This window comes from Camarhynchus parvulus, chromosome 2 (assembly GCF_901933205.1).
Source record: "Camarhynchus parvulus chromosome 2, STF_HiC, whole genome shotgun sequence".
Classification (NCBI taxonomy): Eukaryota; Metazoa; Chordata; class Aves; order Passeriformes; family Thraupidae; genus Camarhynchus; species Camarhynchus parvulus.
In genome coordinates this window covers 38,707,469-38,722,814 of record NC_044572.1, presented here as the reverse complement: position 1 = coordinate 38,722,814, position 15,346 = coordinate 38,707,469, and the positions used below count along the sequence as shown (strand labels likewise).

Here is a 15,346-nt window from a genome sequence, read left to right as displayed (position 1 = left end):
TATTTGCCTGGTTTGGTTTTTTGCATCAGTGGTTAAAGTAAAATTTTGCAGAGTTGTTAGCTGGATTTCATACTTATTTCAAGTCGAATGACTTCCAAATGGAATTGTGTTCATAAGAAATTTTTTTAAAAGCTGTTAACATCAATAAAAGTTGGTATGTCTGCATAAACTGTGTTCCTGGTTTGCAGAGGGACATTTTTGGAATAGGGAAGAGGGAAGCTTAAAAAAAAAAGGGCATTTAAACTATGCAAAATGTAAACTGCTAGAAACCACAAGTGAGTAGAAATGTGAAGTATTAATGGAAAAAGCAGTAGTGTTGTGAAAAAGTAATGAGGTGTCAACAAATGGTGGTGTTAATAGTAGACTATCTTTGCAATTCTTACTTTGTATTGGTACACAGAGAGTATGTGCATCTATTTGCAGCTACAAAGGTGTGTGCTTATGTAATACATCTCTGAGACAGCAAGATGCTGCTGTTTTTCACCCAATCAGTGAGAAGGATTGAAAACCCTTCTGGAACAGGGCTAATGAAGCTAAGGAACTTTATAATGTGTTGAGAACCACATGGGTAGTGCAGGCATTTAGTAAATGCCAGAAGAAATTCTAGTTCTGAGCAGTCTTTGTACACTGATCTCATCAGCATCCGTGATCCAGGAAGAACACAAGTCCTCCTTCTGTCTCTTTACCAGGATTCAGCCATACAAGCACTGGGCAAACGTTGCAGAAACGAATTAAACTCACTGTGTCTGTAGGTGATCGCCTAACACAAGGGAGCCTTATGTGGAACCTCTGAAGGCCACAGTAACACAAATCCCTAAGTAATATGCCTAAGTAATATAGCATGACAGCAGTAGTGGAAATTTACTTATTTTGTTTACCCAAGTCACAGCTGGAAGTATTTAAGGTATACATTGCTCACTCCTGGATTTCTGCCTTGGCAGTGCCTGCAGAAGTACCAGGTCATTTTTATGTGATTTGACATATGGGCGGTAAAAACCACCTGCCATCAGCCATCTTTTTCTTTCTAAGTTAACTGTAGTGTTTAGTAACTACTGATCCAATTTGAGGTAGAATTTATCAGTTAGGCTGAAAATGAAGCTATGCAGGTCGCAGTGCTGTTCATCCCAAATTTCCAGGTCATACAAATGGGTGCTGCAGAAGCTGGAAAAGCTTGTTAAAGATTTTTGGTGTCTGCCCCTCAGATTTGAACTGACTTTTCTCTTTTAGTCTCTTTAGTAAAAAGCTATCTCTAATGCACCACCGCAGATGATGCACAATTGACTCCAGAATCCCTGTTCAGGTTTGCCAAGCAGGCAAACTATTTATCTCAGGTAAGAGAATTTTGAGGTGTGATGTGGTTAGTATCTAAAAATATCAGTATAGGGAGAAGGGATAGGGCTCCAACAGACAAAAACATGGCAAGATAAGGAAGAGGAGTTCACGTTGGAATTACGATACCGTGGGTGTAATTAACCACTGGAAACGCTTAGAAAGGAATGTGGTAGATCACTTGGAGTAATTAAATCAAGATTAGATCTGCTTCTGAAATATCTTCTAGTAGAGTTACAAGTTCTTGTGCTTTGTAAAGAAATTGCTGCATGAGGTATTACAGGCTGTGCCAGGCAGGAAGTCAGACCAGATTACCATAAGAGTTCCTCCAGGCCTTTTAAATCCACATCTCCACCAACAAAGGCTCTTATGTGGTACAGGCTGCCACAGAATTTCCAAAATCTGAGGTGGAGCAGGTCACTCTTGTTTCAGTGGTGAAAGGTTGAAAAGTCTTTGAGCAGATCCTTGCAGAGATGCTGTGGTGGGTACTCAGCGCCGCTGAGCTTGGACATTGTGTGCTTCAGCCCTGTGCACTAATACTGAGCCAGTTCCTGCTCTGTCTGATCAGCCCATAAGTGCATCCTTCTGCATAATCGTCTAATACTTTACCTGATTTATTTGGTGGTTTGCATTTATTATTATGTTCAGTGAAAAATAATAATTATTCTATAAAGCTTATTGAATCCCTTCTGTGATACAAGTAAAGTCCTGAAAGAGTTCAGATTTTTCTTCAGTTACTCACTGAGTATGATTCCATTATCTTTAACACAGGATCTTCTATAGCCACTCTTAATATCCCTATGAGTAGAAGGGGCAGGGAACATTTTTAGCAGATTATGTAGAATTCCTAGGATAAAAGAATCTGCTTTCCCCAAAACTGAAAAAGTAGTAACTTGTATGTTTGCTCTGGGACGTGCATGGAGTAGTGAGAGTGGAGGACACTCATCTTTTAATTCTCTTCAGCTACAGAGAAGTGTATTCTTGTCTTACTGGGTAAGAGGCAGCAGATCCTTTTAATAGAAAAGAGATTAAAATATATCAAAAAGTAATTTTATACCAGAAGAAATACAAAACACAGTGGTGAACACGAATAGCCCTTACAAGAATAGCTTACTTTGATAAGCTCATTAATTTCAACATTCAGAATTAATCAGGAATTACTGTGCAAAGTCTTGCAAATGGAAAAATCCATCAACTTGAGCTCAGAATTATGTCACCCTACTGTTCTTAGGTTGCATAGCTTTTGTTACAGGAATGTTTAGTGTAATTCCACAGCAGCATGACAGGAAGAACAGCTAAGAGTTGTCCTGGCCATATGTGGGGATAAAAACTTACTCAGGAAAGTTTTCATGTAATTCTGGCTCTGTAGAAAGATCTATGAAAAAGCTTTTCTGTAAAATTATCTAGGGTAAATTCAAGAGTGAACCCAGGAATATTAGAAGATTTTTTTGTCCGGAATACCTGATACCCAGCCTGACAGGAGGTAGTTTGTACTTGATACCTGACCTCCCTACTGCTCTCCCTCCTGTGACCATGTACTTATGGTTTACACATGGCAGCCTTGACCTGAATTGGAAAAAATATTGGACTAAAACAACAGTAGAACTAAAGAAGAGAGATACCCTTGTGTTTGATAAATCAAAGTAAGGTTGTTGAGGTTAACAAGTTTGTGTCCCTCCATTTGGAGGCACCACCTGCTTTCATGGACATCCAGGAAAGAGGACAAGATGCTGGAAAAAGATAAAAAAAGGTTATTTACCCTTGCTAGTAGGTTAGAGATTCATGGCTGTGGTGAAAGGAGAGAAGACTTTGGTTAGTCATGAATCAAACATATTGCTTGGTTGCCATGCAATAATAGTGATTTTTTAGCATGAGGGTTTCTTCTGTACCACATCTCTTGAAAGTATACTACATGCATATGGTTTTTACAAATTCCTGATAGCCATAATACTGACTGTGGAGAGTATTTCAAAACAAACTTCAGGATGTCTCTTTTTCACATGTTTTTTCAACCAGTGAGTCACTCCTAATGGATACTTCAGTTCTGAAAAGGAATGGAGAAGGCAGTGCCATGGAAGAAAATTGCCCTCTCCATTAGTAAGGTATTTGAGACATCATATTGCTGCTATTTCCTTCCATGTGAAAGCTCGTGGCTAAGTCTTTTAATGTAAAGGAAAACAGTCTTTTCTACCACAGAAGAAGTGCCTCTACTGGACAGCGGCACATAGGCCTGCAAAATTGACTTTGATTATCACTGAGGGTTTCCTTGGCATTTCTTTCTGTTCAGGCAATTAGTGCTGTAAAAGCATTCCAGATGACAGAAAAGAGCAGTTGTGTTGAGGTCTGGGGAGTTCCTTTGGCGCATCTCCAGTGCACTGCTAGTCCCAAATTCATTGTTTGTATCTAAGAACTGCACTTGCTTTAAAAGCTCAGTTTTACTGCATTTGAAAGCTATTCAGTCTTGTTTCCTGCACTTTGTTTACTTAATAACCCCTATAAAGAATCCATGATTTTGCCTAGGTAACTTGCTGCTTTCTTCCAAGAGAGAAATATACTGGTTTTAAAATTTTTTAAATCCACATGCTAGGTTGTAGCACAAGTCAGTGTTAAGAAGTACCTGGTGCTTAACCCTGTTCTCACAATATCTGCTCAGATGAGAATCAAGCATGCTGTGCTCACTGTTACAGAATTCTCCAAAAGTGTCGATTCAGGGAAATTCTGCTGCCGTGAGAGAACGGGAGCATCAGGAATGTTCTCTCCCATTTAATGGAAATGTGGCTTTTGGTGACCAGTGCATTTAAAAAATAGCACATTGCGTGTTTGTGCTCATTGACAGAGTCCAACTCGTACATCACAGTAATGTTCAGAGCATCAGATCCTGCTGTGTGCTGCAGCCCTGGGAGACTGGATGAGGCTCTGGTAGCAGCAGACTGGTACAGCATATGTCTGGCTGCTACCAGAAGGGATTTGCAGCTGTACAATTTTTGGTTTTGAGTAACCTCTAGAAGAGTGCATCTGAAAAATTGCCAGGGTGGCCAAACAGATTAATTCCCATCAGCAGGAGAGACAGCTGTTCATTTGACTACATCTGCTTCATTTGACTGTGTGGATCGTCTTACTGGATGGAATGGGCTCCAGAGACCTGCCTGTGGAGAGGAGAGGCAGGTAGGACAATGTGCACTGTGTCAGAAATTCTCTTCATCTTTGACATTACAGAAATGGCCTTGCCTTATGGATGTGGTGGAGGGGCAGGTTGCTTATCTAATAGTTTGACCTTTGCCCATTTGCACATAGCCCCTCTGTTTCAGACCTGAGGGATCCTACATCTACAGAACAGATGGGTTAACCACAGAATATTTCAGATGGCTGCAGCCTGCTGATAGCACTAGTCAAAGCCTCCCCACCCGCCCCAATATATTACTGTGAAAACATGGATAAGAAAAAAAAGATTGGAAAAGTCAGTGTTGGCTGAATAATACTAATCCTAATCTCTCTAAGCAATATGTATTCTCTGCCTTTTTGGTCACTTTAAGGGTCAAAAGCCTGTCAAGAAGGTGCTAGAGATGTAGATGGTGTTAGCTAGATTTGCTTCTAGGTCATTCTCATTCAGCACCATCCTCAGAGAAAGCTTTGGTTCTATTGTTTCAGTTTCCCCATCTGTGGCTTTAATCCAGTTCTCTTTCTGTAATCGCATCCTATGTCAAATTGTCCCGCAGCTCTTCTCTTCTCCAAGTTTAAGGTTTCAGTTGCTGTGCAGGAGACCCTGTGAATGATTTTATTTTGTCAACTGAGGTAAACAGACAGTAAAAACATACACCAAGGCACAACATCTTCTCTAATCTGTTATTTCACAAGTGCATTTAATTATTTAGCATGGCTCGTAAAAGTAATGAAGTCCTTGTAACATGAAATTTAACACTCTCCTATTAATTTTTCCCTAAGAGGTGGGAAAAGACTGCCATAATTTTGTGTGCAAACTGAGAGCATGAAGTTAATGAGATTTGACTGAGAATACGTAAAAGGGGCTGGAACCTTTCAGTGCTTCTTAAGAGTTTTGCTAATAGGTAGTAAATCCAAGCACATCCCACAGTTAGATAAGATTCTGCCTGTGTTGGCAAACCAGAAGGTGCTGTCTGATGCTTTGCCAAAGCAAAACAGAGTTTTCTTGGACCAACTGTATTTTTTTTTTTTTTAATGTTTAGCTTAGTAAAAAGAAAAGCTGTAAGTCGCAGTCTTGCTCAAGAGGCATCATTCAAAACAATTTTTTATAGCATGAGAGATTTCATGTTGCCACAAAATAAATATTTAATCGGCACTAATATTTTTGGTTCCCTCAGGCAGGCAGGGAAGTTCTAACTTTTTACTCAAGTAAGTGCAAATGGAATCTAGCAGGAAGTTCAAAATAAAATGCATGTATGTCCTAGGGATTTTTTAAAATGGATTTTAGGTCCAGTCTGCCAGGATTGATGGCTGGTTTTGTTCCTGACAGAACATTTTATCTCAAAGTTAAAAAGCCCCTATCCCCAAAAATGGAAAAGAACCCAAGAAGAATCTGTGTTTGATTGTTTTGAGTTGTATGGTGAACTAGATCACTTACAATTACACTGAAAAAAGAAAAAAAAAAAGGAAGGCAGCCTGAAATGCTTTGTTTACAGCCACAAAGCTGCCTCAACCATGCCAGCCTAGCTCAATGACTGAAGTGAACAGTCTAGTGACTCCGTAGAGTTGCACTTACTGGTTAGTTTCTAATTCCTTGATCTTATGTCATCTACTGGGCTCTTTATTCAGGGGACTTCACTTTGTAGTACAAAAGAATATTTGTAGAATATGCAGAATATGTGTGCAGTGACTATTTCTTACCTTGACAGCTGCTCTGTCAAGCGCAGTAGCAGTTTGGCCCTTGGAGGACATGAGCCCTCTGTGGGCTTCCTGAGAAAGCCCTAGCTCCCATGATCCTCATCAGACAGGAGGATGGGAGACAAGCACTTAAATTTTGTACTCCTCATGTGGGAGCACGGGGGCCTCTGCAGATGGGGCAAGGACTAAATGGAGCCCACTTTATTTTTTCTTCAAATGTGAGCCACTGAGTGAGGCTCCTTCTGCTGTTTTCCCTTTCTGCTCAAGAGTCAGTAAAAGCTCTTCCCTGGTACCATGATGGGCAGATCTCTATTTGTAATGGATCAGTCTTGAGACAGTCATCATGCTTGCATTTAAGAAAATCTTTCAGGACACATCTGCTCATTAGTGCTCTCTCTCTTTTGATCTGTTAGAAACTCATTCCCATCCTTCTAGCCATCAGCATCTTTCGTTGTCCTTTCACAAATTGATTTAAAAACCAATCATCCCTTTCTTTAATTTAATAATCACCAAAAAGAACAAACAGTAAAGGTAAAATAATACAATTTCAGAAGGGAAATTGTGTGTTCTGAACTGAAACTTTAATGCATGTGCACCTCACAGAAAGGCAGCAGGTTTCTCTAATGTTCACCCATAAATTAGGGAAAGTATTCCCTGCCATGCCTGACTGTCACCAAGGAAAAGTAGTACTGAATTTTTGCTGACTCTGAGGATGTCAGGTTAAAATCACAGTTTTTTAGTTGTAGTAGATACATAATACAGAGAGAGAATACTACTGAGCAGTTATGACAAGTTTTGACATTTCTGATTTCCTTTATATTAAGATGCTAACCATAGACACTATTAATCTCACCCCCTGATTGGGGCTGATTCAGAGAGCCTTAAGTTTTGAGATACAGAGTGGGTTTGTAAAATGATAAGACATACAGGATAGTAAAATTGTCAGTGTAGAGATGCTTTAAAATACAGTGACAGTACTAACCCACCAAGATTTCCAGGTAAGCGCAAGTGTTCACCAGCTCTGATTCTCTTGAAGTACAGGATGTTGTGCTTTTTCTGGCCTGAAATTCCATTTCTGAGAACAAATTGATTGGAAAATACTTAGATTTATAGGAGGAGCTCCTGCTTTGCTGGCAGCAAAAGCTAAGTGAAAATGACAGGGAGCGCTCACTTCTTTCTGCGAGTTCTGTCTTCAGTAGGAAAATGGCAGGCTGACCCTGGTGTGTTCCAGCTCTGTATGAGAGGATTTGATGTACTTTGTTTCCAAAACTTGGTTGTAGTTGCAGCTTTCACAGAGGGAAAGAGACAGAGGTTAAACACGAGGCTGCTGTAAAAACATACTAGCATTCATAATTAAGTTTTAATTTTATTATTCCTTTTGTCTGTGAAATAAAATAATTAAAGAAACATGAAATAATAATAGAAGGAAAAAAAGTAATTTCTTGTTCTTATAGGCTCATAATATCCTAGAATGGCTTGGGTTGGAAGGGACCTTAGAGGTTATCTAGTTCCTCTAGATAATCCCTCTGCCTAAGATATGCACACCTTCCACTTGACTGGGTGGCTCAAGGCCCCATCCAACCTGGCCTTGAACACTTCCAGAGTTTGGACACCCACAACTTCCCTGGGCAACCTCTTCCAGTGCCCCACCACCCTCACAGAAAAGAATCCTAACCTCAATCCTGGTTCTGATAATATTGCAGTCATTGTATCAAAACCTTTTAGATCCTCTTAACTTCTGCTGCCTTCCCTAAATTAACAGTACAGTTGCTCCAACTAATTCTTAAATGGAGTGGAAATTACACAAATAGGAGTTGTTTGAAGCTGGAGAATGATTTTACACTCATTCTTATGTAATGAGCTAGAATTGCACAGCTGACCAAAAAACAGTCCTTAATTCAGAATTCCAGCCTGTTTTTCACTTCAGTGGCTTTGTAAAGTTCCCTCTAGTCTTTATGCACCATTTTATGTGGTTTAACTGAAATTCTGAGAAAATAAAGGAAAATTAACCATGGGCATAGAGAAATGTGGAAGGACAGATGAAGTGAGAGATTTCACACAGGAATGGGGCGTAGAGAAAGCAGTTCTGTAAGAATGGTTTGATCAAAATGTTTGGGATGGTAAAGTGACATAGAGAAAGAGTTTTATTAATTGAGAAAAAATGCCTGACAGGAAAGATGTGATTTATTGGACTGAAAAAGTCTTCCTCAGCAACAGCAAGTGGCATCGTCTCCCAAAGAAAGTGTCTGTCTTATTTGGGAACTGAAAAATTGGTTGAATAAAGACTAGGAAATACCAGTATAGAACCTGTGCTTCTGTAGGTGAGCACGCTTGAAGCAGAAAACCTTTTCTACATCCACATTCTGGCTTGCTCAAGAGAGCTCCATGAATCTGATTCAGGCTTGGGATAAAACCATAAGGTATGTTTTCTCTGCTTGCTCCCTTTTTCCCCTAAATGTTATTATACTGCAGCTTGGCTCTGTCCACACAGTCTGGAGCAGACTGTGTTGTAACTTGCTTTAGCCGCCGCTGAATTTAACAGCTTTTGGCTTTGGAAGGAATGCCTTAGGAGAACTCTTGCTCATCTGTTCCCTGAGCCAAAGGAAAACTCCTCCAGTAGCTTTCCCAGTGTTTTCTCTGGCTGGAACACATAGTTACCGATTGCTAGGTGAAGATATACTATCTTTAATCTTATTTTTGTATTTTTGGTTTGCCCAGCTGACATATTATAAGATAACCACTTTGACTAAAGCAGTGAAAAAGGACTTTCGCAGTGGATTTTCTTTTCTTTTCCCCGTACTCCATTTAATTAAATTCTTCCACTGGTGGGAAAAATGCTTTTCCTTGATGTAAATGTGTGGCAAGTAGTTGAATGCTGAGCCAGTCAGTCACATTTCCCTGCTAAGCATCCTATTTCCAATATTTTTCATAACAGAATTACTTATCTTTGTTTCCTAGCCCTGTATGGTTTGCTTTCTGATCCTATTGTCATTTAATCTGTTGCAAGAAATGCATCCATTGGGAAATTGTTAAATAGGATCTCAATAAACATTTGGGTTATATTTAGCAAGTACAAATCACTAGGAGATGTTTGCATATTTATTTGTTGAATTTCAGCTTCCACTTCAGGTTAGATGAGACATAAACAATTATACAGCACCTCTGGCAAGGAATTAGTCTTCAAAGCAAGTCAAAGTAACACTGGGAATTTGGAGGAAGATTTCTGAAGTTTTAGAAAGAACTGTGAAAGGCTTGTGCTTTGTTTTAGCTCCATACATTTTATGTCAAGTATGGAATTAACGTTGTAGACTTTTACTCTGATACGTCTTGTTTGTTTTACTCTAATATATATTTCTGACAAATATTTATGGCAGCACTGGTCAGAGTCTGCACCTTTGCCTGCATCATTAATGTAAAAATTACCCTAATTTAAAGCCAGCTAAATATTTTAGGGGTGGTGGTTTGTTTGTTTGGTTGGTTGGTTTGAGGTGGTTTTTTGTTTGTTTGTTTTTTATTTTCCCAGGGTCTATGGATCAGACTCTTCCTTGTACTTTGTAACAGAGGCCACAGATAACTCTGATCTGCCAGAAAGGTTTTAATAGGTTTTATGAAAGATCCAGGATCAGGAGGCCAGGTACCACAGCATTCTTTTGTGCCCTAGCAGAGGAAATACCTCTTTGGATGTGTTCTTGGCCTGCTTCATTTTAGGAGAATCTCTGTGTAAATTATGGGTGAAAATTAACGTAATTAATTGTAATTAGTATAGTGTTTATAGTGGATACGTGTTCCAAAATCTTCAACATCAGTGCAGGAGACTTCATGGTTTCCAGGAGCTGTAGATTTACAGTAGCAATAAGATCATTTAGGCCAACCCTGAATACCTTTTGAACTCTGCATTTACTGTCCATTTGTGTCTTTGAAAATCCTCCCACTTATTGACAATTAAATTTGATGCCTTGTTACTTGTGTACATGAAAGCAATTGGCATACTCTTTCTGTTTGTGTCTCAGTGTGCCTTGTTTATTTAGTAGCATTGTTGGATTTTAAGTTCTGGAGATAAACCAAAGCATTAAGGGCACAAGGCTTACCTGCTGTTCATTGCTTGTCCTTTCTTGCATGCCTAAAGGAAAGACTTGCACTGAAAGTGAGACTGATAAGTTTCCAATTCTCAAAACAAAGTGCTATTTTTATTATATAGTAAAAGACTTGAGACAACACTATGCTTGGACCTCTGTTCCTACACATTCATGTGTTCTTTGAACTCTGTCCTTAATATTTGGCCTACAAAATCTGTGCTTTTTAAAGGGGAAAAACAATAAAGTACATTTTAGAATGTGTGATCCCTTAATGTTATTTCATACTTTGATGGGAATAATTAAGGGTTGGAGTCTGTACTTTGATTAGGAGAAAGATATCCTTGTTAAATCCTTAAACTGTATTTTCTTTTTAGCCACGTGTTTCTGCAATCATTTCCAGTTTTGCAGAATATTATGTTCAAAATACTGTGTTCTGTATGAGGTTCACATAAATTTATTTTTCCTATTTCCCAAGCATGAGGAATCATTTGTTAGTACCTGGCCTTGTCTCAGAAAATTAAGATTACTCAATCTGGATTTGTGATCTGTGACATGAAATTCTTCCCACTACTTCTTTCATTTTCTTCTACCTAGGTAGGCATCCATTTTTCTTCAAGTTCTAGAAGACTGTCGTGTACAAGAATCCCTGCCCTACATTGTGATTACTCTTTCTCTTTTTTTTTCTTTTTATTTCCCTGGTGTTTGCAAGACCAATATGTAGTTTTCAGTGGATTAAATTTGTAGCTGAAGAAGATGGGGGAGTTTTTCTGCTTTTGATCACAACTAGAACTTTCCACCTAAGAGAGCTTAGTTCAGGCAGATAACTGCCTTTCAATCAGTGGCCAGAGGAAGCCAGCATTTAATGAAAATTTAGAGTCTGGATGCGTTTCATCTGGGCTATTTATTTTTCCTTGAAGGCAGAGATGAGGAAGGATGTGCAGTGATGCAGCTCTGAATGAAGGATAGCAGAGGAGACACCAAGACTTGATGCAGGAACAGAAGGAGATTTACTTTCTTCAGTGTTACCTGATAGGATCTATTTTTGTGTAGAAATGCCACCTGACAGAAGTCAGGAGAGAGAATAACCAAGTAGTTTAGATGCAGCTAGAGGCAGGGAGCTAAAGCCATGAGGGAACAGAAGAGGCAGTTGAGGTGATCTGAGTGTACAGCTGTATATAAAAATAGTAGTTGGAAGGAAGAGGTCTTTGAGGGAGCTGACCATGTACTGCGTGTGACTATAATCACAGGATAGAAGCTGGCACTCATTGGTTGTGGAGAAATCAAGTGAAAGACTGATTTGTTATGATGGAGAGCTCAGGAGAAAAAGTGAGAAACAGATGACTGAAAGAAGAGTGGCACCAGGAGAAAAGGAGGATAAGATGAAAATAAGTAGAGAATTGAGGCTGAGAAGGAAGAAGGATGTGATTAGAGAACTGAGGACAGCAAATATAAGGTAGTTGGGCAGCATCAGGGAAAAAAGGAAAAAAAAGCCCAAACCCCATGAAAATCTGGGTTTCCTTGTGGCATGAGAAAGACACAAGTGTATGAGTCTGAAGACATTTTCTTTAGGTGGAAAGGCACATCTGTCAGCAGAGTTTATCTGGGGAAAGAGCAGTGTTTTGTTTCCCAAGACTAAACAAACACTATGTGAAGATAAAACTAAAAAACAGTCCTGGACGAGAAACTTGAGATAAAGATCTCAGAATCCCTTTTGGAACAAAACAAGGATTAGTATATCTAGACAGAGAAAACTCTCCTAAAATCTGTGGCTGGTGTGGTTTTAGTGGAATTACCTTGCTCTCTGAGAAGGAAGGTGGGTGAATGACAAGCTAATGAAGATGTACCAACAGGCATGAAGACCTCAGGGTCATGCAGGCTTGAAGAGGTGTTCATGCAATGGGCATGTCTGTACTAGTAAATGAAATGGAGTCTAAAGCAGTCCCTGGCCCTGGAAATTGTGTATTTAGTGTTGACTGTATTTACAGTGTATTTACTGTTGACTGTCCCTGGCCTAGTTTTGGTGTACACTTATGGGAACTCACCTGAACTATTCCCAGGTAAGGTTTGAAAGTTATCTTGGGATTCTTCCCAGTAGGCAGTTAAAAGCAGCCTCCCTGTTTTGGAGGGTGATAGACTTTATTAGCATGACACCTTTCTGTGCCAGTTGGCCTCAACATTCTTGGATATGTTTATTTTGCTTGTAGAAATAGAGCTGCAAATGGCTCAGTAGATGCAATCCCTTAGAAACTTAGGACATCGCAGTCTTTGATGCAAGCTGTGACAGGTAGTGAATATGATTTCTTCTTTAAAATGTTGCTGAACTGAGATGTTGATGTGCTCTCAGATTTTGTTTTCATGGAGCACAGTGACATTGTAGAAGAGTTGGTTATACAAAGTAAGTTTGTATGAAGCATGCATTTACTTATTTCCATTTAAATGTTATACAAGTATAAGCAAACATAGGTCATAAGTAACACTCCATCTCACAGAAGGACGGGCTGTGAAAAAAAAGAAACAAGGTCATGAGGTTGGTAGGTAATTCAGTTGGCTGGACTAAAAAGCCCAAACATTTAAAAGTAGAGAAAACATTTTTAAAAGTTCTTGAAACTTCTGTAAAAACAAGGCAAATCTCCAGACCTAAGCAGATAAGATAAATATGGATCTAGAATGGAATAGGTGTAATGGGAAGGTGATGGAAGCATGGAAACTTTGCAGTCAGTGTAGAAAAATGTGTAAAACAAAATTTCATGTGTTGTTCTGGATTTTGAATTCAGGAATGATTCAAACTAAAACCGGAACAGCAAGAAAAGTGTTGCTGAGACCTTCTATCTTAGCAGAACAGGCTAGCAAAGTGAAACTCAGGGCATGATAAGATAGTTCCTTGATAAATACAACAAGGAAGGGGCTGAGGAAAGCTGGTTAATAAAGCTAAACAGTGTTGACATGTGAACAAAGTTAATAGCACATGCCAATTTTAGCAGAAAGCAGCCAGTTGACTCTGAAACTGAAGTTAGGTCGTCCACATTACTAGAAGGAGCATGCACCTCAGCTCGCATTTTCTAAATGAGTTCATGAGTGTGAGCTGTTCTTAACCAGGCACAATGTTGGTTTTGTGAGGAGCTTCAGAGATGAGCAGGAGGATTTGCACTTTCCTTTCAAATGCCTTAGCTTCTGAAGAACCAAATGCAACATTTTTGGAAAGGACTGTGCAGGGTATTTGGCAGTTCTCCTCCAACATATCATCAGTCTTTCAGCAGTCATCCTACACTCATGGGTCCTTTCCTGTTCAGTTGCAGAATTATAGAATCATAGAATGGTTTGGGTTGGGTCTTTCACTAGACCGGGTTGCTCAAAACCTCATCCAACCTGTCCTTGAACAGTTCCAGGGATGGGGCATCCATAGCTTCTCTGGGCAACCTGTGCCAGTGTCTCAGCACCGTCACAGTAAAGAATTTCTTCCTAATCTAAACCTACCTTCTTTCATTTTAAAGCCATCACTTGTCCTTACACTGCATGTCATTGTAAATAAGTCCCTCTCCAGATCTCTTGTAGTGCTGGAAGGTGTTCTAAGATGTTCCCAGAGCCTTCTCTTTTGCTGCCCTTTAGATTTTCCCTGCTGAGGGTTGATGTTGTATCTTCTCCATGGTCCTGCCATCACAGGTGCTGTGCTGCTTTCCTGGTTCAGCTGTAGGGGAAATCAAGCTCACACAGCAAGTTCACCTGAAGGAGCTTGTCTCCAGGGAGTGTGAAGTAGTGTCAGACTGTGTCAAACTGTTGCACTATTTTTTTCTCAGTTTGCCCTGTTGCTGGAGCAGGATTTCATGGGGAGCATTCAAAATGCATGTCAGTGTAATATTGGGAAATGTTTTGTTTATATGTGACTGAATGTGAAAGTAAATCGGTAACCCCAAATTGTGAGAGAAGATGATTTTAATGTCTTTCTTAATATTTTTGTTGGCATGTATGTATTTCTATAAATACTGTGTGTTTGAATGAATACCAGACTGATGAATGTGGAAGCCCTCCATGTCTCTAAATGAAACTTCCAAATATAAATAGCTTTAAAACTATAAATAGAAAATATTTATACTATATTTATCACATTTAACCACTTTTTTCCCCTTTCATTGCATTGCCCGTTTTATTTTTAGTGATGCTTACTTAAAATAGTTTCCCTGCTTCCCTGTTGGCCATTATATGGCCACTGTGGAATCCAAGTGATTTCTAAGCCAGATGGTAGGCAAAGTGTTCCTTATTTGAGCAGTGTGAGCCTGAAGTCTTGTCTGTTCAGACAAGACTTCACTGATGGCATCAGCTTTGTCTGTTCGAGTAATTTCACATACATATTCCTCAGCTGGTTTCAAAATGTGATTCCAGCATTGTTCAGGACTTCGTATTCTTCTTACATTGATGTTATTCTATGTCCCCCTCCTAAGATGATAGCTCTGGTTTTGCTAACTTAATGAAGTCCGTACTCTTCACAAAAGTCACTGTGTTGGCAGCCATAAGAGTTTTTTGTATTCTAATTTAATTAGTTTTACAATATTGGTGTGTTGGTGGTCACCTCAGCTGCACACAAAGTAATAGGAGTTTTGATTTAAGTTTTGATGGCCCTCAGGCCTTAGCTTTGACATCATTGTTGTAACTGCAGCTTCCTGTGCACTGTTACATCCCTTTTCCCCTTTGTGTCTGTGTTCATCAATACATAATTTAAAGTAGGGTTGAATGTAGTGTAAGCCACATTACTGTTCGTTAGGGTTTGCAGACCACAGTTGTGTTCCAACACTACATGTTTGAAGAGGCTGCAAGAGCACCACATTGTTCTTTTCTCCTGAACTGTCTCAAAAGAGGGAAGTAAGTGTCTGTAAGAACTGATTATCTGTACACTGCTCAAAATGGCAGATGAAGTGTATAAATGCAGTTATTTAAGGCAAATAAGATCATGGTTGGTTCCTTGTAACTCTGACTCTGCATGCTTTTGTCTCAGCCTGAAACACTGCTGTGGGAAGGAAGATAAAGGAAGCAAGATAGGAGTTTGTATGGCAAAGAAGTAGGAAACAAGTAGGACAAGCGGACAAGTTTTG

The 15,346-nt window shown here is 39.4% G+C and overlaps 1 protein-coding gene across 3 annotated transcripts in view; it reads left to right on the top strand.

Annotated features, from left to right (window-relative positions):
• THRB (thyroid hormone receptor beta) overlaps nucleotides 1–15,346 on the top strand; it is a 154,916-nt gene that overhangs the window by 30,982 nt on the left and 108,588 nt on the right. The window contains exon 1 of one of the 3 annotated variants that reach the window (XM_030971793.1): nucleotides 3,203–3,431. The exons of the other annotated variants lie outside the window; for them this stretch is intronic. The gene's annotated coding sequence lies outside the window, so the exon portion shown is untranslated. Of the gene's footprint in view, nucleotides 1–3,202; nucleotides 3,432–15,346 lie in introns of those variants that run through there. 3 annotated transcript variants of the gene reach the window in all.